The sequence below is a fragment of the Scardinius erythrophthalmus genome (genome assembly GCF_964197995.2).
Source record: "Scardinius erythrophthalmus genome assembly, chromosome: 6".
Lineage (NCBI taxonomy): Eukaryota > Metazoa > Chordata > Actinopteri > Cypriniformes > Leuciscidae > Scardinius > Scardinius erythrophthalmus.
The window spans coordinates 25,864,741-25,889,268 of record NC_138226.1 but is presented as its reverse complement, the minus strand read 5'-3'; the positions used below and the strand labels follow the sequence as shown (position 1 = coordinate 25,889,268).

The window sequence follows — 24,528 nt, the reverse complement described above, 5'->3', positions numbered from 1 at the left end:
ATACATAGGCTATTCCTTTTTTTTACATAAGCAACAATAGCACTGTTATTAATTTCAGTTATTTAATTTCAAATATGCCTAGTTTTATTATTTACCACTCAACTATAAATTTTAATATTACAAAGATATAATAGAAACGTTATGGTTACACTTTACAATAACTTTACAATTCATTTGTTTACAATAGTTAATGTATTTACTAACATAAACTAACCTAGCAATACATTTGTCACTGTATTTTTTAATCTTTGTTAACATTAGTTAATAAAAAATACAGTGCATTAACTAATGTTAACAAATTTGAGCTTTGAACTTTTGATTTTAATAATGTATTAGTAGCCTAAATATTGAAATTTACATCAACAAAGATTAATACATTTATGTTGTAGCCTACTCTTACTTTTTACTATTTTAATTCATTTTATAACTGTATCATATCTTTTTTTTATTTCTTTAATAACTGTTTTAATTTTCCTTGCTTTTATTTTGTGATTATTTTAATTCCTTTCTGTAAAGCACTTTGAATTGCCATAGTGTATGAAATGTGCTATATAAATAAACTTGCCTTGCCTTGTAGAAGTGCAGTGCATTATTAGTTTATGTAATTTAACTAATGTTAACTAATGAAACCTCATTGTTAAGCGTTACCAACTTTAGTGTTTTGCTTGTAAAATGGCAATCGTCAGGGTCAGGGACGCCAAGACGTTATACTATGCGAGATATAATATATATTAATAGCTATATAAATAACATATTGCGCTCCGAAGATTTCCTATAGCCTATAGAAAATGCGGCCTAATGCATGCCAATGCACATTTCGTACAGGGTAGCCTATACATATATGCTGCATTTTTTTAATGGGAAAGACATTGTGTCAAAACGCCAGTGAGTCGTATTTCCATGCCTTGCATGACGTCACAACGGGTAGGGCGCAATCACATGGATTTCGGGGCTGGACAGGAAACGGAGACGCCAGGAACGCGCATCGGTCCGCAGCTCAGAACGGGAATGGAAGCGGGAGAGAAACGGGAGGCTCGCTCGTCTCATCATCACCACCACCACCATCCTCATCCTCAAAAATAATCGATCGGCACTGGCAGCGAAACCCCGATTTAAGTGGTGGACCTGGGATTCTGTCGCTGGATTTTGCGCAACACATCAGCGGCTTTTTTCCATTGTTACCGTTTCCTTCGGACAAGACAGAAGCCGCAGAACCGTCGGCTGCTTTGCGACAGTAAGCGCTTAGGCTACTCTTTATTTATACTCGCTGCTGCATGCGACCTCTTTTTGAAACAAAGACATTAATGAACCGAGCACGAGCATTGGCTTGTGTATTTCACACTGGCTGTGTATCATTAGCTCATTAGTATATAGGGATACACAGAGGAAAATCCAGGGAACAGCCCTGAAATTCAGACAGCTGTGCAGTGCCTTCATGTCTGAATATCAGGGCTGCTCCCTGTGTAAGAAAAACCCCGTTGTATTCGATATTAAATACTGAAACGATTAATGGTAGCCTACATTTTGCTGATTTGTCAGTTGTTGCACTATAGAATAAAGAATCCGGAATAATGAGGCGAGATTAATCAGGTCTGTCAAATAGAGGATGGGGTGCATCTCCATCTATCTGAATAGCCTACATCTGCTGTTGTTCCAGATCTTGAGGCTGGTTGAGATGTTAAACCTTTGCTGTAAGCCTTTTTGGTCTCGTTTCTGCTGTTATTGGTGTTTTTCCCCCCTCATTGTACCTGGTGGAGTGTGTTCTGCAGTAACACATACTGCACACAGATGAGCTGTTGCCAAATTGGACCTCCCCTACACACACACACACACACACACACACACACACACACTTCAGGCTCCACCCTTTGCCATGACAGCTGTGGGTTTAGTGCCAGTCTTGGTGCCCGTGCAGTGGAGGCCTATTTTCACACATATTTGTCTGAGATTGTGTATACTTAAGCGAATATTTATTATTCAGGCTTTTTTTCTGAAAGTTTCGTTTAAATGAAAGGTAATTTGTAACATTATGAGGTATGCTGTAACAATGAATCCTGCCATTAAATAGTTTTTCAGCATGTAAACACTAAAACAGTTCACATAACAACAAAAATGTAGCATGCATGATCAACCGTTTTTTGGTCAAAAAAACATTGATAAAATTGAGCACTTTTACATTGTTACACATGCATTTCTGTTTCAAATTAATGTTGTTCTTTTGAACTTTCTATTTATCAAAGAATCCTGAAAATGTTTATTTTCATATATTTTTTTGCATCCTCTATTTTTTTCCCATTTTATTTTCCCATTTATTTTCATCCTCTATTTTTCCACAAAAATATTAATAATTTTCAACATTTATAATAATAATAAAAAAAAAATTCTTAATGAGACATAAAACAAAAAACACAGACCCCCGTGTAGTGGTCACAACAGTCCAAAATAATGTCTTCATGGCTTTTTTAATGCTACTTTAACTGTAGATTGCAGATGACTGTCATATAAGAATGTACTATCATCTATCATATGCATCTTTGATGACTTGTTGAATCTAGAGGCAGACTGGAAGAGCTCAGATCTGAAATGTGGATCAGTGCATTGGTACAGAGGAAATATTCTAATAGCAATCTTTTTGCTTCAGATTTTGGAAGGTTTACTGCGCTTGCTGCTGGTAATGCATTAAACTTGAGATTTATGTCTCCTGCACAGACTGCTGTTGCTTCAGTCTAATCCAGTGGGAGCAGTAGAATATGTGCTGAGAGGGATGCAAAACAAAGAAATTGTTTTGCTTTTCATATAGGAATTACAATGGGAGATTTTTCTTCAGTGTTGCTGTAAGGTTCCCAAAATGCATTGTTAGTGGTATGTGCAGAAATAATTCTCATTACCTCTCACCATATGTGCAGCAGCAAGCCAGTGTCCATTCCCACCGGATTCCTCTTTCTAGAGCTGGCCTACTATACCAGAATGACGTCAAGTGATTGTGAAACTAGGGTGGATGCTGGCAGTGTGGACCCTGGGGTTCAAATGGAGAGAGTCTAGCAGCCTGGATCTTTTTCTGCTTGACAGATTCTTCGTCCTAAGTGATCGTAAATGAGTCCTGATAAAGATCCAGTAGGTTCTCTGCGTTGCTGACCTTTGCAGCATGAGGCGATATCTGACGGCTCGCACTGCGCCCACTCTCAGTACTGAAACTGGAGACGACTGCGGGGCTCTTCAGGACGGAGGAAAAGAGCAGACGAAGAGGAAACGGCCAGCTAGGATAAAAGGGAGTGAAATCATTCAAATTTATAGCGTCCCACGAGTCCCGGACGAAAGGACGTCCTTTGTTGGGGTAGGAGTAGGTCAACTGTGCGCATCAATCTTCAGTGCAGCACAAGTGCAATATTGCTAATGTTTCGTGAGTGAGGGAGGACTTCGTGCCAGCTTTAATCAGCTGACATCTGCTCTATAGCAGCCCGAGTGTATTGTCAGGTGTGTGTGATCTGTCATCGGCTTAGTTTCACTCATGAATGGCACTCGTCTGACTCTATGCAGATGTTTGCTCCCTTGCATATAAAACCAGAGCCTGATTTGTCATCAGAATGATTTGTCATATAAACCCCCCATCTCCATAACACTGTAAACATGTAAAGGTGGAACGAGGTGACTCATGTCAGAGTGTTTGTACACATGGCCTGTTGAGCTTTGCATTGTGATCCAATGTTTTATTTAGGCGTGTCTGGTTCTGTATTATGTTCACATTAATGTGATCTGTCTTACAACAATGGCAGATTTTGCCCCCCTTGCATTGGCTTCCCTTCTAACAGCACTGCTTACATTGTAACCTGCCTATATTGGGTAAAAGATTAAAAGTGTTTACAGCCTCTCAACCAGTGTTGTTTTAGAAACATTGGCAGCTGCCACAGGCAGTGACACGGCTTCATCTGTGTGTGTGAGAGGTAAACTGTTGGAGAGGGAGGTTCACTGCGTTCATGCACTCAATTTACTATCAAAATGCATGAATTATTTACAATGGCCAAAACTGAAGTAGCAACAGATCTTTTCTTCCCAATTGTGATGTGTAGTGAAATAGATTATTGAAAAAGCTCAAATGCCGGTCAAGGACTTGGTTCTGTGCATCGGTTGTTGATTATATGGAGGCAGATCTGAACGTGAGCTTTCAGTCGATTGTAAGAAAGAGTTTAAGCAATGATTGGAGGAGGCATACGGCACCAGAGAGAAGCCTGTCATTGCAAAAAAAGTTCTGTTAATGAATTTTTTTATTTACGAGGTCTAACGCATGAGATCACATTAAGATATATAACATGCATTTAGAAAATAGCTGAATTTTCATGTCATGCTGACTTTAAGATGAAGTGTGTTACAATAATTTAACCTGTTTTACTGTAATTTGCAGTGCACTAAAATAAGCCATTTGTAGATTGTTGGTTTCCACTGAAAAGAGGAAGTATTGTGGTTCTGTGGTCCTTTAAAACATTGCTCTGTCTGATTGAGCATCTCGACCAGCACAACAACATGAGCCCAGCCAATGGTGTGAGTTTGGGGGCGGGACTATTTGATTGACCAATGGTAAATGGGTTTGGAAAAAGCTTGTTTGAAAACAAACATAATTTTTGCAATTCTGTTTGGAGCAAGGGTGCAGGGATTTGTATTATTTTGAAGTACCCCCGGACGCCGCCATTGGCTAACGGAACCCCACCTGCAGTTAGCATCCCATTGACTCCCATTCATTTTGGCGTCACTTTGACAGCGAATAACTTCACATCTGAGGCGTTTAAAGACTCCATTTGTCCATTATTTAATTCTAAAGAAACACGAAAATGTATAAAAGGCTCCATTACCTTGTATCTTACGTTATGGCCCTGTAGAAGCAGTTTTTGTAAAAGTAAGCTATTTTTACTTCAAAGTAATTAATCAGCTATTTTTACTTCAAAGTAATTAATCAGAACACCTACAAAAAGTTTCTCCTGCTCCAAGATCATGGACAGCTCCTACTCACGCTTTCCGTCTCTGCGAGTTTCGGAAGGTAATGATTCAGATTGATCTTGGCACAGCTACTAGAAGACAGACGGTTTGCTCACGTCACATCTACGTCGTCGAGCTCAGTTTGAGTCTGCGCAGTACGCTGGACCCCCAGGAAGTAAGAGTTTCTAATTGGCTTCACTTTGTCTCCGTTGAATCCAATGGGGTCGCTGTGTCCATTTCTTTTACTGTCTATGGTTTGGAGACACTAATGGCACAGAAATTATACACTCTCAAAAGCTTCTTTGTCATGCTTTATACCACATGAAATGCTGTCACTGAAAACATAATTTACTTAAGATGTTGCCTTTGGCTTGCTCAGTTGGGGATACTTAATTTAATTAACCAATCAACAATACTATTGATCAGCATTACCAAACGTGGACGTTTTACACTAGAAACAAACACTGATGTACTATTTTATTTAATACTGTGAAGCTGCTTTGATACAATCTGTATTGTGAAAAGCGCTATATAAATAAAGTTGACTTGACTTGACTTGAGACATATTGTTGGAAAATAAATGTTTAAAATAATTTCACTGCATATTCGACTGCCAGTGCATATCCGATTGAAATCCGGTCAGATTAAGCAAGTGTGAATGGCAATAAAACACATGAAATGCAATTTTTACAAATTTGTTTTGATCTACATTCGTATGTAGTTTGAAATCCTATTCAAATCGCATTTCTTGAAATCTATTTGACTGCTCTGATCGGATTTCGCGTGGTTTATGTGACTTTCTAACGGCTCGTAAAATGTAAACGTCAGATGTTGTTATAGGAACTGCAAGGTTATAAAGTATTATTTTCCGGACGAGCAGAAAATGACAATATAATGGAGACATGTTTTACCGCCAGAGAAAACAGCACTTAATAAAGCCACGTGTAACAGTTCTGCCGCTGTCTGATAAGACGCAGTAGTCCAGCGTGGCGATACACATTGTCATGTTATAATCAAGACAACATCTGTATTGCAAACCCCTCCACCATGTTGCTGTTGTTGATGTTGTTGTTTTTGGCGTATACCTGCCAACGCTACGTCATTGCCATAAAATCCAATACGGATATTCCGGAAACAGAAAGAGCGGCATGGACACACAAATCAGATCTGAACTGTTGCGATACACAATGTGGATGTCATTTTTAGATCAGATTCCAATCGGATATGGAATGACAGTGTGAACGTAGCTTTAGTTTTTGAGTTAAGCTATTTTAATTGCCATTATTAGAGGCTGTGCCCAATGATCTGTTATGAACAGCATTTTTATAAACAGCTGATTAAATATGATCCACACCTCAGAGCTTTACTTGAGTGTTATATATTCACTTATTTATTTCGTGTTGTATATCTTCTTTGACAAACTCTTTAGGTGTGCTCACATTTCCCATACAGATTTTGACAGACGAAAACGGTTCATTTCCGCGCAATTAAAAATTTCACATGAGGGCGAAGAATTTCACCACGCTCACCCTCATGCTGTTGCAAACCTGTATGACTTGGCAAGAAAGTCATTTGTATAACATAAAGGTGAGTAAACGATGATAGATTTAGATTTCCGGGTTAACTAATCCTTTAAGACCACAGATAGTTGAGTGGTTCTTTTTGATAGGCTGCCGTCTTCATTTGAGCTCCTTTAGCCACTGACAGTCAATGAGATTAAGTGTCACATTATACTGCTGCCAAGATTTTATGGACACAGTTGACCTTGGCAGCCTTCATCCGCACGTCCCCCTGAGAGGAGTGGCTGTTTCCCACAGGACACGGGCTAAAGGGAGAGAAGGAATGAACAACCAGAGTTCTATCAGTTCTGCTCAAGGACTACCATCAGCCAAGTGTGAAGTGACACTCTCAATGTGTGTTGTTTGTCCTCCTTTTGTGCATAACTAACAGAAATTTCTCTTGCATTCCTCAGGAGTGCTTCAGAAATGCAAAACATGTGATTCTTATTATAAGGCACCATATTAAGGGATAATGTACAGTCAACTGCTCATTACAAAATAAAACAGATGGAGTAATCAGGACCCCAATGTGAAGGAAAGGTGTCTTGTTGTAACACCCCAAATGGGATGGAGTGGTAACGACCTGCTGATTGTATATTATCCTGCTTATTACATGGCCACTTACCAAATAAATATTTAAATTATTGATTTGAGTTATATTGTTTCATTATGTGAAAAGAAAGAGACTGTTGACTGATACAAGAGCTGAAACCACAGCTAGGATGTCAGTCAGTGGACCTTATGGTAGGATAGACGTAATATTTATTTTAATTAGATATATATTGAAGATATTTGTAGGGGCAGTCGTGGCCTAATGGTTAGAGAGTCAGACTGGTAATCCGATTCTCAATACTTGCAGGAAGTGACTGAGCAAGGCTCCCCAAGTGTCGCCTGGGCGCCGCTGCAAAAATGGCTGCCCACTGGTTCGGTTATGTGTATCCACGGTTTCCAGTGTGTGTGTGTTCACTATTCCCTGCTCCCAATGTGTGTAACTTGAATGGGTTAAATGTAGAGTATCGGTTCCGAGTATGGGTTACCTTACTTGTCACTTTAATACTGTAAAACCCCCATTTTATTAGCACAAAAAATGTGCTTGACTTTAAGGTGTGTTATGCAGTGATCATTTATACCAAATTACCTGTTTGACAGCCGAATGATTGAGCAACCAGAATCAAGTATTCCATGTAATATATTTTTTCAATTGTTGTTCCACATTATTAATGTTCAGTGCTGATAGAGAGCTTTAAATGTGTTTGTGGTGAGGCAGATTTGCCTTTGGCACTTTCTGAAATTGTTTCGAGGAGATCTTTCTGTGTGTCTGTCAGTGCTGTAGATCATCAAATTGTGTTGAAGTTGTCAGCAGTTGCATGTGTTGATGAAAGGTAGTATATTAACATCTAAGTAGTTTGTTTGTATGCCATGATATTTTGCTGATTCATACTGTTGCCACCTGAGCAGCTTTTGTTTTGGTAGATAGGTGGAACAATGCCTCACCCAATGTAAATACACATGGGTGTATTTCAGCCATATGTATTTCAGTATTTCAGCTTGTTCCAGCCAATCATCTCTCCTCCTCCTCCGGTAGTGTGCAGATATGGTTTTAGTAAAAGGTGAAGAACAGTTTAGTAAGATTTAGTGTGTAACTTCTATACTGTCTGGTCGTGGCACATGGTCTAATCTGCTTGTTTGAGAGGCCCAACTTGGCAACATTTGGCACCAATGATGTGAGTTTGGAATGGGACTAACTGTTCATTTGAACCAAGAAGTCTCTGAGGGCCCTTTCACACCTACCTTGTTTGGTCCGGACTTTCGGACTTTTCAGTTTGGTCCGAATCAAAATTACAGGTGTGAAACCTCCCCCGGACCACAGTCCGGACCAAACAGACGAAATTTGGTCTGCCGAAAAGAGGTAGTCTCAGTCCGGAGGTTTGGTTCGTTTCTAGTGTGAAAGCATTTTCTGTATGGTTCGGACTTTCAGACCATTTACAGGAAGTTCTGGTGGTTCCCGCGTAGCCTAAACAACTGAAGAAGAATTTTTATGTGCAGTCCTACCCGCAGCGTTTCTTCCAGCTGATTCACACACACACACACACACACTTGTCCTGCGTCCTGCTGGCGATGATAAAAATTTCGCACAACGAGGACGTTCATTTGGTGAATTTGAACTAGCCTCAACTATAGTTGGTGCTACAGGGAGTAATGTCGAAATAATAACAGTATAGTGGCAACGATATGTTCATTCTGTTCATTCATTCTTGTCAAAGTTACTCGCCGAATTGACAACACGCTGACATCAGATGCACAACCGTTTACAAACCAATCAATGTCAAGATGCAGCCCATATAGATGATGACGACAGGACGCAAGTACGTCATGAAAAGTTATTTAGTGCGCTCGCTAAAACTAACCTAATGTATACAATGTATCAAAACATGAACTTTGGTTCGGACCTTGGTGCGGACTTTCAGGTGTGAAAGGGCCCTTATGTTCACCAAGGCTACATTCCTTTGATCAAAAAGACAGTGAAAACAGTAACATTGTGAAATATTATTATAATTTAAAATACATTTTTTGTGTTTGAATGTATGTTAAAATGTAATTTATTCCTGTGATGGCAAAGCTGGATTTTCAGCATCATTACTTCAGTCTTCAGTGTCACATGATCCTTCAGAAATCAAGTCACTCAAGAAACATTTCTAATTATTATCAATGTTGAAACCAGTTGTGTTGCTTAATATTTTTGTGGAAGCCATGCTTTTTGAGGATTCTTTGATGAATATAAACTTATTTGAAATAAAAATTGATACCAAGCTCAGAAAACAATTTTGTCACATTATTACGTCATAGTGTGACGAAAGACTGCCTTTGCCGAAGTAGATTAACACCTACATTTTACATCATTGACTCTTTAGCCCCGCTCACCGATTTGTACGTGTCATGCATGATGCTTCTGAGGATTACAAGACGTTTTGAAGTGCCAAGTTGTGGGAAAACAGTCTTTTCATTGCCGTCCTTGTGATCCTAACATTAAGAAAGAGTGGATGAACTTAACAAAGTTCTAGTCAGATCACATCAGTAAGACACTGCCTGTCCATTTGTTTGCGTCATAATTTTTTTTTTGTTCATATCCCATTTAATACATTAGAAATAATACGTTAACATTTAGCAAAGTCTCTCATTCTGGTATATATTTGATGTATCTTCTCTCTCTAGCCTAGATTCGTTGTTTAATCAAATGTAAAACAGCACAAATTACAACCAAAGAGAGAGAGTGAAAAAGAGAAGGTTTAGAGTGTAAGTGTCAGACTCTAGGGTTGTTGGAGAGTGGGTTGTTTTTTAGGATGTTTTAGATATTAGCAAGTGGTACTGTGTTATTTTTGTTCAGCATGACCAAAGAAGCGACCTGCTAGCGGTCGGCTGTTAATGCTTTAGCGACCCACTGTTTCAGTCCTGACCTACTCTTGTAAGGCAGCCAAGTGTGTTCGGGGAAGAGAGTGTGAGAGAGTGACAATGGGGGTAGAGTTCGCATGATAGAGCATCGGCCATCACTGCTTGTGCTATCTCTCTGTCAGCTCAAATAGTGGCAGACGTGTCTCTGACTGCACGATAACTACAGAGTTATCTGTGTTCCCAAATCTCAGCTTGAACAAATTTCTGCTTGGCCTTGACGGTGCTATCCGAGCGTCACAAGTTGTTCTGTCTTGACCTGTAAGTGGTTGAATCTCTGAATTCTCTACCTTGATGTAACCACGCAACCCATTTTGTTATTGGTTTTATAGAGGATTCATAATAAGTGGTAATCTCTCAGCAGCAAAATTGTAGGCTTGCCAGAAAGCCAGATCGTAAAAAGAAAGAGTATGAATAGAATAAACTTTCTGGCGAGTTGATATAATGTTGAAATCCGTGCTTGGAAAATCTAACCTCATTTGCTTTTGGTTCACTCGTCTAATGTTGTTGTTTCCCATCGTGCCAAGCTTTCTGCTCTGTTCCCTGTGTGGTGGACCGGGGGAAGAATGAGAGGATGGAGATCAGGATGCAGGTTTCTGGTCTTCTTCCCTCTCTGTTTATTGATTCATTGCGACGTTTATTTTACTAGCTCAGTATCTGACTGTGAGCAGTGTCAGCTGGTTAAGGTCAAACTCTTGTTCAAGGTGAATGAGAAATGTAGAGATGTTGGCAGTATCGTTTTAATTTGTCTGAGAAAGAATGATCAAGATGAAGAGAGAGAAAAGAGTTCAGTGTGATTCATTTTAGTTGATACGTTCGTACAATACGTTAATCAACACGTTCAAAATGATTCATTCGAGTTATGAGTTGAGAAATTTTACTTTCTGTTTTCACTGTTATTTAAATTGTCTAGTTTCATTAATTATGAAATCAATATGTGATATCTGTTATTTTAACACATTTTGCCCCTCTAAACAGATGCTATGTACCAGTTAGCTACTTTTTTGTATTAACTTTTATTGCAACTTCTGTTAAAAAAGGGTCGCTTGACTAGTTTGAAACTTTAGCTTCCCAATCTACAAGCTGCTCTCATAATTCAAAGTTAGTTTGAGCACTGGGAGTAACAGAATCCTCTATATATCCAGCTCTAAGAGTGAACTCCTTACACAGAAAATCATTTGATCGTGTTATGACATGTCTGGAACAGCTGTGGTAATGCAAGGAGCGACATAATTACATCCCAGCTGTTTTTCCCTCTAACACGTCCAGCTCTGAGGTAAAGGAGAGGCAAATGTTCCTGGATGTAATTGTTGAAGTTTGTTCAGATTGACACCTTTATTTTGTTTAACTTGTGTTTATTAACAGAAAAAATAGGTTTTGCCTGTTCTTTTCAGTCAGAAGTGTCATTCTGTTTAAGCTTTCTGGAAACTGTCAGAAAGTTTAAGATTTAGGCCAAAGTTCAGAAGAAATTTTCCAACTGTCTGAACGTCTTTATATGTTTAGTAAGGAAAGGGAATGTGTATTAGACACTAAAGGTGTGTACACACACATATAGTTGGATTAAGCATATTTGTTGCCTGTTACTGAATATTTAATTATAATTATTGTTAATATTAAATATTGAAATGTAGTCTTCTGTTTAAAAACAGCATTTGTTAGTCATTACAGCTTACACTATCTCTTTAAGCCCCTGTTTTCTGTGTGTGTGTGTCTGTGTGTTTTGAGGATTCACCTCATTTGTGACGTCAACACCATCCCAGAGCCAGACTCTCATTGGGTGGCTGAAGAAGGGCATCATGCGCATTGTGTCCTCAGAGTCCGAAAGGGTGCAATTAGGGCTGGGCAATATTTTTCCCATATTGATCAATATAGATATTCATCACCGTATACAGTATATTTTGATAATCCTACCAGATTTAAGAGTATCCCGACAATGACTGAAGCCTGGAGAAACCAAATATTTGAAGAGGTACAACCTATACATAAAAGTTCACTGTTCACTATTTTATTTTATTTTATTTTATTATTCATTGATGATCAGCTTGTGCTTTTACCCGCAAATATGCGTTCTGTGTAAACCGGCCCCTAATCAGCACTTCATCGCTTTTAAGAAACCCAAGCCACTTCCATATAATTTACATTAAGAATTCTCTCAGCTTTGGAGGTGAAGTGTCTGTCTAGAAAGTGTGTGTACGGGCAAGTTGAAATGCACTATTTTGTGCTAATTAAATTTTTAAAAACTATTTTGCGACTCAAATGTGAAAAACATATCTTGTCATCACTTCTTGGCTTGTTGCTGTTTGGGAATTTCATGAGACAAAGTACAAATTAAGAGTAAATCGTGTGTGTGTGATATTGAATCTGTCTAATAGATCTGGGGCCGTATTTACAAAGAATTTTTAGGCTAAAAGTTGCTCCTAAAAATAATGGGCGTGTCACTCGTAACTTTAGGACTCCTAATTTTTTTTACTTAGAGTAATTCACGAAGCATTTTAGCCCTAAAAGTAGCACCTAAGCCTGGGACAGCTTAAAAGAGGTCGAGACTGAGAGGACTCCTAACTCACTAAGACCTATTCACAAACCGCTTTTTGTGGCATTTCACGTTGCGATGTTTTGAAATGCGTATGGAAATGCGGCTACAGGAGCTTCCAATCGCGAGGGAACAATTTTGCATTGTAGGCTTAACTAGGGATGCAATAACGGCACCAACAACAACCAAAACTAGGCTACTCATTGCATGTAAACTAATTGTAACGTTTCATTGTAAATCAAATTAAAATGTTCTTCTCTTTGCAATTGTAGGCAGAGGCATATAGTGACAGATTAATTTAATAATGTTGCAAAGATATTGCATCAATCCATATGTTTCATTAGGCTACTAGGCTATTTGTTTTGCCTTACTCTTTATTCATTTAGGCTAATTATTCAGTTATTCATCATCTTCCGTCCTTCGCACTACTTGTGTAGCGCACGCATTCTCAGACCTGTCACCTGTCACTCATCATCGTAGGGGAGGTGTTTGGAATCATTCCCACGTTACAGTCATCAGCCAATCAAGGTGGTCACTTCAGTCAAGCTCGTGCATGAGTAATGATGTCATCCATAGCAACGAAGACTCACTCTTAGTTTAGGAGTTGTCATTTTTCTTTACTAAGAGTAGGTCTGAAAGGCGTTGTGAATAACTTTTAAGAGAAAACTCCTAGCTAAAATCTTTTAGTGCGATTTAGGAGTACTCCTAGTGGTAAGATAAAATGCTTTGTGAATACGGCCCCTGATCCACACGACTGGACCTTTAGATAAAACTCCTCTTGGGGTTGTCCAAGTCATGTAGCAGCATGTGTTGCATTGGCTATCCTGTTGTAGATCCCTAAATGTAATGATGAGAGTTCAGTTTCAGTCATACAATAGGTCAGCAAACCTAGCAATTTACTATTAAACTTAAAGGTGCAGTAGTACATCTGGGAAAATGCTAACTTTAGCCTTATAGCAGTAAAAGCGTACATCCAACCCTCCCTGCCACAGACATATTTATAATTTTAGAGAAAACTTTATAGTACAGTTATTAACAGTACTACAATACCAAACGTAAACAAATTCTTAAAAACGGAATTAGATGCAGCAAGTTTTCGGTTTGTTTAGCTAGCAAAACTTGTCAGTGTGTAATAATATTTCTTGCATGCCAGGGGTTCCACGATGAGAGTCTGGTTGTTGTTGCTGCTTGCCTGCCATTCTCGCTCTGTCTTCACAGTGTACTTGAACGTGCTGATGATTTATTATGTCTGCGTAAACAGGCTGCGCTGTGGTATGCAAACACACATTGACCGACAGGGAACACATGCTATAGGACCGTTCGGACTGAACGCAACGATTGAACGAACATCCTATGGCCCTACGCCTTCCACAGACGACATATATTTATAAAAATACATTTAGACCGCTTAACAGAGTGATCGCTATCAGGATATGAGGAGACTTTCAACCAGCGTAACAAAAAATGTTTCTGCAGAGAATCACCTACTCTGTGGTTCTTTAATACGAGTGTGATGGCTGCACAATTAAAAGGTTCTTTAATCCTCTATCTATCACACCAAGTGAGCTGCCTGTGTAGGCAGCATTTTATGGTATCATAGGTGTGTTCCCAACTTCCAATGTAAATTTTGAGTACACTTTAAAGCATGCCTTTTGCAGAATCTCAGAATGCATGGCAACAACAAAGCCTTAAAGGGATAGTTCACTGTTGTCATATTTGGCTCATGGATACCATGTCAGCATTGAAATTTTTCCACTATTGCGTGCTTCAGCATGTGTGTGTTCTGAATCAGATCGCTCTGACCTTCCAGCGGCGCCAACCGCGGTGCGCAGAAACTAATCAGCTCCTCTGCGATTAAACCCAGACATACACACGCCATTGTGTGTATAAATGTGATAAAGACTGCTACTGTGGTGTGAAAGTAGAGATGGTTCATGGATTTGTGGGATAGAATTTCAAAGCAGGTCTGGTGGAGTTATGATAGGTCTTCAGCACTCCTGCCTAAGGCGTTCCCTCGTTTGGAATAGCTTGTCATTTGTGTTTTGCTTTCATTTTCATTGCTATATTCATCTTTTTTGTGCATGATGCTGAGGATGAAGTATTTTTTTCATTCTGTCCGATACCAATAAGCTGATCATTATTTTTATTTTGTCTAAATAAATTAAAAAGAAAACACTGAAAAGTGCTATTAAATTATTAGTGTTATCTTTTTTATATTTTAAGTTTTCATTTAAATTTGTTAAAATTAAATTAATAATTTTATGTAATTTTATTTGCTTAAAAAAAAATTAAATGTCTAAATTTCTTTCTAAAATGTTGCTTCAATTTTTATGTTTTTATTTTAATAATTTTAGTGCTTCAACTTTTTCAAGTTTTTCATCTGATATTTATATTTTATTTTATTTCAGCTTTATTTCAATTACTGAAAATGATATTTAATATCAATAGTTTACAAAAACAACACTGGTTTGATAATGGTTAGGTAATCTAAATATAAAAACATGAGAATGAGCATGCATGCACAATTGATTATTTAATAATTACTGATACAGCTAAATAAATAAAAAAGTCCTCTAAAGCCACGGACACACCAAGTCGACGTCAAAGGATGAAAGCTGACCGTTGTCGCCTCTCGTCGACTGCGTCCCGGCCAAAAAGCTGTGCTTGAACACACCAAAAGGACTAAAGGCGACTGTCAAACATGCGTTCTGCGCCTGCGAGCAAGTTAACATCTCTCTATATCAGCAGGTATCAATAGTCTGTTTTTGTCATTCAAAAAGGGAGACCGAAACTAGGACTGCAGATATAGCTACAAACCGTAAACAAAGCAACGCTTGCTTAACATTTTGAATATAAATCATGCTGATCACTTTCTATATTCCAGTCGGCTCATGTTATGATGAAAATATTCATGCATTCGAGTGCTCAGGTAAGATGATGTCTGACTCTGTACCGTCTTGACCTCTTTGCTCGCTTTGATCACTTTATTCTCGTTCACTGGCTCGTTCGCTAAGCTGAACAGCCAATCAGAGTTCTCTCTCTCACTGATGACCTGACGCCAATTCAACGTGCTGAATCGGCCCAGAAAACCCAGACGGTATCCGACTGGAGCCAACGGTATGGAACACACTGAAAAACCTAAGCCAACTGACGCGAAAAACCTAAGCCAACTGATCAAACATGTCCCGATGGTGTCTCCCAGCCTTAATGGACATTCTTAATGTCAATGACAAATGTACATTATCTGCAGATCTCTTTGTGCATAGTGGACATGTTTGTAAGGTACTTAAGTAAATTACTATTTACTTTAGTAAATTACTTCAATTGGTAACACCTAAAGAATTTAAGTTTTCTCAACTTAAATTATCACGTTTTACATGATAATTTGAGTTGAGAAAACTTAATTTCTTTAGGTGTTACCAATTGAAGTAATTTTTTTAAGTTGATCCAACTGTTCACTTTTTACAGTGATGTAGCTGACTAAATCTGAGAGATGCTTTGGAATAATGCCTCGCACACACACCGCCATCCCATGTGTACCAGCAGATCCCAGTGCACTGAGATCACAGTGCATTTCCGGGAAAGGCCAACGGCCTGCAGAGAGATCGATATGGATGAGGTATCTTCTCATGCTTTCTCTCCCACCCAGTGGGAAAAATAGAAAACGATCGCTGTTGGTTATGAGTCTTTACATTTATGACATTTAAACTGAAATCGTTTTTACTCTGATACCGAAACATTCTGCTGATGCACATTAGAAACTCTTCCCGTCTGTACATGCTGGCTACTTTCTTCTAGTCTATAACATCACTTCAACCTCCGGATACGGTTCTATTTTTGTATTGGAGGAAATGGCTGCTACCAATATTGTTCCTGCTTTGTGTTGTTTCTCCACCAGCTCCATTTTAACACTGGTCATTCTTGTTGCTGTGTTTTCCTGCTATGATCTAATGTATAAGCGATTGTCTCTTGTGTATCCTTATCGACTGCTGCTATTTTCATCATTGGCCACACTAACACAAAGCACACCCCGGTTTTGCTAACTCTCAGGGAAGGTGTGACTGTCTTTCTGTCCATGTGGCCCAGTTTAGGACACTCTGGGTAGAAAAGTCTGACATGTGGTCATGGGAGTTGGGCCACTCAAAGCATAACTCTCCCATAAAAGACAAGCACACAGAGAGGCTTTTGTGTGAGATTTGTTGGAGGTCGTAGTGGGTGGTGGTTGAGTCATATTTTTGTGTGTATGTTCATCTGTGTCACTGGCCAGAGAAATTGCAGAGTCTAGATGGACCTCGTTCTTTCCTTTTTACTTTGTGTGTGTCTCATATGAGACTAGAGCCTTTTCACACCCTTAATATGAGTCACATGTTCACATAATGTGCTCAGTCAGTGGCTAATGTAAGATACTTGCATTCATTAAACCGATTTTACCGATCGGCCGCCAGGCTAAAACCATAAGTCTGACCATTTAAGAAAAAATGTATAACACTACTGTTCAAAAGTTTGGGTTTTTGAGAATTCTGTTATGCTCACCAGTCACCAAGGCTGCATTTATTTGATGAAAAATACAGTAAAAACAGCAATATTGTGAAATTTTATACAATTTCAAATAACTCTTTTCTTTTTTAATATATTTTAAAATGTATTTTATTCCTGTGATGGCAAAGCTGAATTTTCAGCGTCATTCTTCAGTGTCACATGATCCTTCAGAAATCATTCTAATATGCTGATTTGCTGCTCATGAAACTTTTCTTAACAATACTGAAAACAGTTGTTCTGCTTAATATTTTTGTGGAAGCCATCTTTGCTGAATTAAAGTTTATTTTTTATTTTTTTTTTATAAAAAAAAATTTGTACTCACCGCAAACTAGGTCAGACATTTTGTGTTTAGAAGTAGAGTTTGGGGTTTCCAAAAATAAGTATGAGTAATTGCCTTAGCAAATAGCGCTAATGAGTTATCCTGCCCTCTGTCATAGAGTGACCTATCTAAGAATGTGCTTGGATTTAAAAAAATATATTTTATGACAGAATTCCCTAAATGTGGATCGCTTGAAGCACTTAAAATACAGTTTACATTTTGTCTCATGGAAATAGTTTTTGGGATTGCATACAAACATTGCTTGCTGAAATGCCATAGATTGTACACTGAAAAGCAGTGGATTGCCTACTACTTGCAGTGCTCTATTTTCTCTCTTGTGAACTGCTTGAGTTGTAATTACCACCACTAGCTATAATGCTTGAGAGTGTTTTCTTGAATGGATGATGGTAATTCTTCTCTGAGGCTTCAGAGAGAAAGAGAGAGAGAGCGTACAGTGGCTTTCATCGTTTAAACACCCATCAAAGCCATAGCATGGCCTCTGGTTCATTCCTTCTACGAGTCCTATTGACCTAATAATGACTCTCGGTCTCCGCTGCATCCCTCCACACCACCAGTAGCTCACAGGCTCTGCCAGGTTAATTATTTCAATTCCAAACGTAGGCCTGGAGGTTGAAGAGACAGGTGACACACTAAAGCTCCTGGCGCTGCAGTCAGAGGCTGTCAGTAGCTCCCCCCGTTCCTCTTTTAATCTGTGTCTGCCCGGAGGGGGGAGCGGGGCTTCCTCTTTACAGCTCTGACTTTGAAATGAGAGCTGTAGGGCCAGAGACGTGCTTGCAGATACACACAAGCATTAATACACCAAATACACACAGCTGCCTGATTCATCTGTGAAAGAAAACAAGCATGACCTGGTATAAGCTGCTGTGACTGTTTATTAAACATCAGTCTGTAGAATGCTGATGTCTTGTTTTTTACTCATTCATAATCAGGATCTCATGAGAAAATTTAACATTTTTGTACGAATTCATAAGAATTTGCCAAAACCTAAAATAATTATGAATTGCCGTGAGGTGTGTTGGGTATTAAACGAATACTACCTTTATTTTAAGAATGTTTAAAATGATACACACTTGCGTGAGATGAAGACTCGGTCATAGCAGTAAAAGCAGTGTTATTTTACATGGGCAGGTCGCATCTTGGGAGCAGCAATACTTATGCCAGATAGTTGAAGATGGTTTTCATGGTTAAAATCGAGTAATTTCAATAGGAATCTTCGCAATTTGGAATTTCGCATGAGAGGGAAAGATTTCCACACACCAATTTGTTGGCCATGCGAATTTGCAGTGTTGGCCAACAGAAAGATTCTTGGTTTGAAAGTGACTTCTGTTTAAACTGTGCATATGAAAATTATGCTTTGTAAATAGAGTAACATCACTACTTTCAGTTATTTAATCCATTTTTACATTGTAGCATTATGCGCAATATGTATTTTACAATAAAATAGAGCTGCACGATTAATTGTTAAAAGAGTGCAATCTTGATTTAAACACTCACGTGATCTCATTCCTAAATGACAACGTTTCGTACGATCACAGCAAACATTCAGATCTGCATTGGCGCTGGCGCTGATCCAGAGAGAGCAGTTGTCATGTAGGTATGAAACAGCTTTTCAACCACACATTTTTAACCAAAAGTTTATATATATGTATATATGATGTCTACGGTAGCGATCAAAATAGTAAATCAACTTTTGATGTACAGTAACAGCGCTTCAAGTAGCGATACACTTGTCATCGCCACCACCATTCATTAAAGCTAATTTTAAATAATTCATTCATATTCATTAAACATTTTAAATAGAATAAATTTTGTCATAAATTTTGTTTAGTTGTGTGTTAAGAATCGTGAGAGAATCGTGATCTCTGTTTAAAAAAACAAAATCCTGATTCCTCGATTTATCCAGAATCGTGCTGCTCTACATTAAAGATGTGATAGCATTACACAAAATAGCTATTTATTTTATATTTTTATATTTATATTTAGTTTTAGGGATGCACCGATATGAACATTTTGGTCGATACCGATAACCAATAATTCTTTATATTTGAAAGCCGATAACCGATATATTGGCCAATAAATCTAAATCCAACTTTTTATATAATTTTTGAGGGCTTGATTACAAAAGCAAATGTCTCACCATTAAAATCCATGTCCCAAGCACACTATTATAATGTTCTCATTATAATTTTATGTAGCCTATTTGACATACTTGTGCTGCACATGAACTGAATTTTTTCTTTTTTTAAGTTATTCCAATCATAATTCAAGCAATTCAAAACCATCATGGTGAACAGTGCTCATCTGAAGCGTCTCAGCTGAAGGAAATAATCCATTATTTATCAGCTTTAATATATCACCCAAATGTTCTTATCAGGCCAATAGCGATAACAATGAAAAATGAACATATATAGGTCCATATATCGTGGCCGATATATCGCTTGTCTTTCTCTTTTTCTGAATGAAACCAGCCTATGGCACGACATCCTTTCACTAGTGCGGTCACGTGTAAACGGTAAGGCAGTATTAGGTCAGTGTGTATTCACTGCTTGTGTTGATGCTGTACGACAGGCTCTGTTGCTCCCCTCTGATGTCCTGCGGCACAACCCTTCATCCCTGTGCCATTCAGAGCAGCAATCTGCAACTGTGTACTGCAATTGTCCTCCTAGCAGCATCATATCTCTCTCTTGCTCAGCTGTTAATCATTAGAAAAGGGAAGTGTATCAGTTTTCATCTGCATGGACAGAAGGATGCGGGCCACTGGTGGAGGAGGTCACATTGATAATAATCACTCTTTTGTTTCTCTTGCCATCAGTATGAACGAGATGTAACAAGCTCATAACATTAGGCTTTATGTGGCTTCCTGCCGCTGAGAGCGGATCCTTGAATTTGAATTGCAAATGTTTGTGATTTTCTTCACTGGGTGCGCAGAAAGTGTGTTTGTGAATTGGTGAGTGGTTTAGATTGGCTTAACTTAAGATTTTTGGCATATTTTATGGCATATTTCATTATGTTTAGGTTTTTTTTTTTTTTTTGGAAGATGAATGTATAAATAATACTCTGGGAAGTTAACAGAGGCAGCTATAGTCTTTTTTTTAGTTCTACCAGAACAGTTGTCTAGTGAACAGCTGTGTAGCAGACATGAAGAAGGGTGTGTGAGAGTCTATCAAAGCATTTCGGCCCCACTCGCTATGTATAAATATCCTAACCCACTGACCCACACACACCAATACAGTTGACTGTTTATTTATAGTGGAATGGTGTTGATTTGACTCAACTTCATTTCTGGAGTGTGTGAGGCACTAAAGCTTAATCTAATAGTAACAATGACCTTTTAGGGTCATTATGGTCTCTTGCACCATTTAATATGTTATTATTTTTTAATAATATTTAGCCATTGGTATACCTTATAGGGAATATACAGGATTTTTTAAGAACATATCTGAGGTGTTGTATACAGTCTGTGCCTTAGATCCTCAGCCATACTTACAGTAATTGGGTTGTTGACATGAAATGCCAAGCAATGACAAGCAGTGTCCGGCAGTGTGACATGCTATACTTCCTATATAACTTATATGTTCCTCTATATTTAAAGTATCAAATTATGACATGCCACATTTATTTTCTTTAATGCTTTTTTGACAAAATAAGCATTAGTCTGCAACAATAAATCATATTTAGTTATTCATTTTGACATTTATTAGGTTATTTTATTTAATTTTTATTATTTATTATTCATTTAAATAATAGCAAAATTATTTACATTTGTTTTTGTTTATGTCAAACTGTTAAGGTTAAAATGCTATTTGTTTGTTACAGGAGTAATTTATGCACACAAAAATGAATAATTAACTTGTGAATAGTTGTTACCTTTTGAACACATGGGTGGAATAGATTGGAATTGTTGAGTGCTGCTATTCTAATTATACATATAGTTTGTTTTATTGCGCAATGTTAAAGGTAGAGATCGCCCAAAAATAAAAATTCTCTTATCGTTTCCTCACACATGACTTTCTTTCAGATAAACATATTTTTAGGAAAATAATCACTCTGTGAGTCCCTATAATGCAATGAATGGGTGCCGCTCTGTTGACTCTTGAAAAACCACACACAGCGATAGTGACGGTAATCAATACGACCTCAATGGATGAATCAATGTCTTCTGAAGCTTCACAATACAATTACGTCAAGTGACACAACATCCCTCTCATGATTGCTCGTTTGACAGTAAGACATTTATATTTAAAGTTAAAAACATTAGTATTTTTCTTAAACAAATTTATCAATTTACATCAGAAGACATTGGTTCATCCACTGGGGTCGTATGGATTAACGTCACAGCATCAACAGAGTGGCACCCATTCATGACTTATGGACTAATACTATAATTTTCCTAAAAATCTTCCTAAAAGTCATATATATATCATGGATAGCATGGGGGGATTAAACAATGAGAGAATTTTCATGTTTGGGTGAACCATCCCTTTATTTGGGAGACTACCGTACATATTTGTTCTATTAAAACCATTACTGTTAAAACCATAATTGTTTTTTTTCACAATTAACATAATTGGCACACCTCATTTGTCATCTTAAATATAATCTTTCCCTTATACATACAGCAAAATACGTAGGTTTTAACTTAAATTCTGATGATGATAAATAGTTAATGACATGTTATGTGTTTTTCTGCTTTAAATTAGAAACCATCCCCATGTCAACATCATCTTGTGATCTCATAGACTTATGTGGAGACAGGATCAATCAGTTGATTTCAATTTGCTTGAAATGTTATTCTGTAAGAGCTTTTATCTTATGGTACTACAACTACTGTGCTTGCATTATATGTGCATTATGCATTAATTGAATCTTGGGGTTGGAATATTGAAGCATTTTGAACAGCTCAGGTTCTGTCATGACCACAAGCGCCATGTTGCAATAAACAACCTTTTTGCTAGTCCTTTGTGGTCATATCAGATTGCTTGGCTACATTTATCCTTCCCTTTGACTTTTCAATGTTGCCAGGGCTTCATTGTCACTCCAGGTACAGCAGCTGCATAATGTATTCTTAACCTGCAGGTCTGATGGTTAAAGTGGACTGGTTTGTAGTTATTTGTTTTAAGTGAATAATGGGCGAGGGCAACTTTATAATTAATTAAGAATACAAATGAATTAGTCTTTTCTGTTTCACAGATTGATTGAGGACCTTTTCCCTTCAGAAATCAGCTTGGCACTGCCACAGAACCAAAGGTAAGCTTATAGCACTACAAGCAGCTGGCTGATTGAATGATTTTGTTTGTTTGCCAAAATATTTTATAAATGTGTGTAATGTTTAGCTGTTATAATCTATCTCAAGTGATGGACTACTGTATGTAAGGATGCATGATTATTATGTGGTTATTAACATAAATTAGAGATTTATTTCCAGTATTATACTATGTATGTATATTATTCAACCCCCATTGCAAATCAGGTTTATTGGAAACATTTACAGACTTTCAGCTGTTTGCTATGAACAAATCAAACAAAAGTAATTGAAATACCTCAACACAACAAATGTCTGTAAATTTTGCCAATAAACCTGATTTGCAATGGGGGTTGAGGAATTTCAATTACAACTATACGTGTGTATATATATATATATATATATAATATATAATTCAAAAGAAATCTCTAATATATGCTGATAACCACATATTAATCGTGCATAATACATTAACATTGTTTTTGGCTGCCAAGTCTCAAATGAATATCCATTTTTCATTCTTTTTTCCATGTTTCATTCTTTTTTATACTGCCCAAATGTTTTAGTTTTAGTGTCATATTTGTTTTTGACAAAAAAAAAAAAAAAATATCGGCCATCATCTCATCATAACTTTAATATTGGTGCATGCCTAACGATGCGTAATAACACCATAGATTTATTTCCTGGAAAATCATAAACTAATACAATTTAATTTGATGACATTAGTTGTTCAGAAATCACACACTTGATCTTTAACTTCAATTTTCTTTTTGAATCAGAAGTAGAATATTATATTCCATTCCGAGAAAAGTTGTGCCGTGTTAAAATGCAATAAAATCAAGAATCTGTGGTTGGTTAATTCTCTTGAACCTTTATTTAACTGACAAAAGTACAAAGAAAATATTTCCAATATATTCACTGACCAACTTAATTTGTGTTTTGTACATAAAAACAAATTTAGATTTCGGTGGCTGGAACACGCTCCAAAATAGACAATCCAAATCACAGATTCTTTATAAAATGTCCCAACTTTTCTGGAAATGGGGTTGTAACAACAAACTTGACAAAGTTATGATCTTTCTCATCCCACTTGAGTGACTGGCTTTTTCTTTAAACATTCCTTGTACTTTTCAATAACACTCGGAATATTTCCATAGACACACGTTGCGTGTTTTGAAAGGAACATAACGTCCGTGGACAGACGCGACCCTTAAAACCTCCCAGAAGTTAGCGAAATCTCAAATAACGCTGCTTTAAGCCTCGGATCCTCCTGTGTGCTCGCCACGGAGTCTGTCTGCATTGGTAATTCCATTTGAAAAGTGAAAGCATGTGGGGATGTGTGGAAACAGTAGACAGTCTCTCCTCTGGGACTCTGATGTTCCTGAATTACATCCCTGTGTGTCGTCTGCCCTGTTATCAGGTCTGAGACCTGCCGCCTGCCGTACATTCCACACGCTATCATTAACCCCTCGAACCCCGCCTGGAGGAAACCTCAGTGCTTCTCTCCTCCATCCACCCTCTCACTTGCTGCCTCTTCATGTCTGATCCCAGAGGGAGTCGCAGAAGTGTGGTCACCTCCTCGAGCGCCTGCTTTAGCTCAGGGCTAATGAGAGGGGACAGTGGGAGAGGACCTCGGGCCCCTGGGGCCCCACCACTGCACGAGCAAAGACTTTACAGTCTCATGTTTCCTAGAACAATAATTACACAAAGTGTCATTTTCCCCATCAGTGAGGTGGAGGAAAAGGTGGAGTGTTGGAGTTTGGCTCTGTGTTAGGTGTCTGGACCAGTTGTCTGAGGAACAAGATCTATCGTGCCTAGTGGAAATTATGTAAAATGATCAGACTTAAACTGCACTTTTCCATAATGTAGAAAGATATTTTAATATTATTTGTTTTTTTTGTTT

The 24,528-nt window shown here is 37.9% G+C and overlaps 1 protein-coding gene across 3 annotated transcripts in view; it reads left to right on the top strand.

The window, feature by feature from the left end:
• Positions 1 to 971: 971 nt before the first annotated feature.
• Positions 972 to 24,528, top strand: part of raph1a (Ras association (RalGDS/AF-6) and pleckstrin homology domains 1a) — a 72,769-nt gene continuing 49,212 nt past the window's right edge. The window contains exons 1-2 of one of the 3 annotated variants that reach the window (XM_081368336.1): positions 972 to 1,234; positions 22,574 to 22,630. The gene's annotated coding sequence lies outside the window, so the exon portion shown is untranslated. The remainder of the gene's footprint in view (positions 1,235 to 22,573; positions 22,631 to 24,528) is intronic. The other 2 variants (XM_081368338.1, XM_081368339.1) reach the window with 2 other exon arrangements.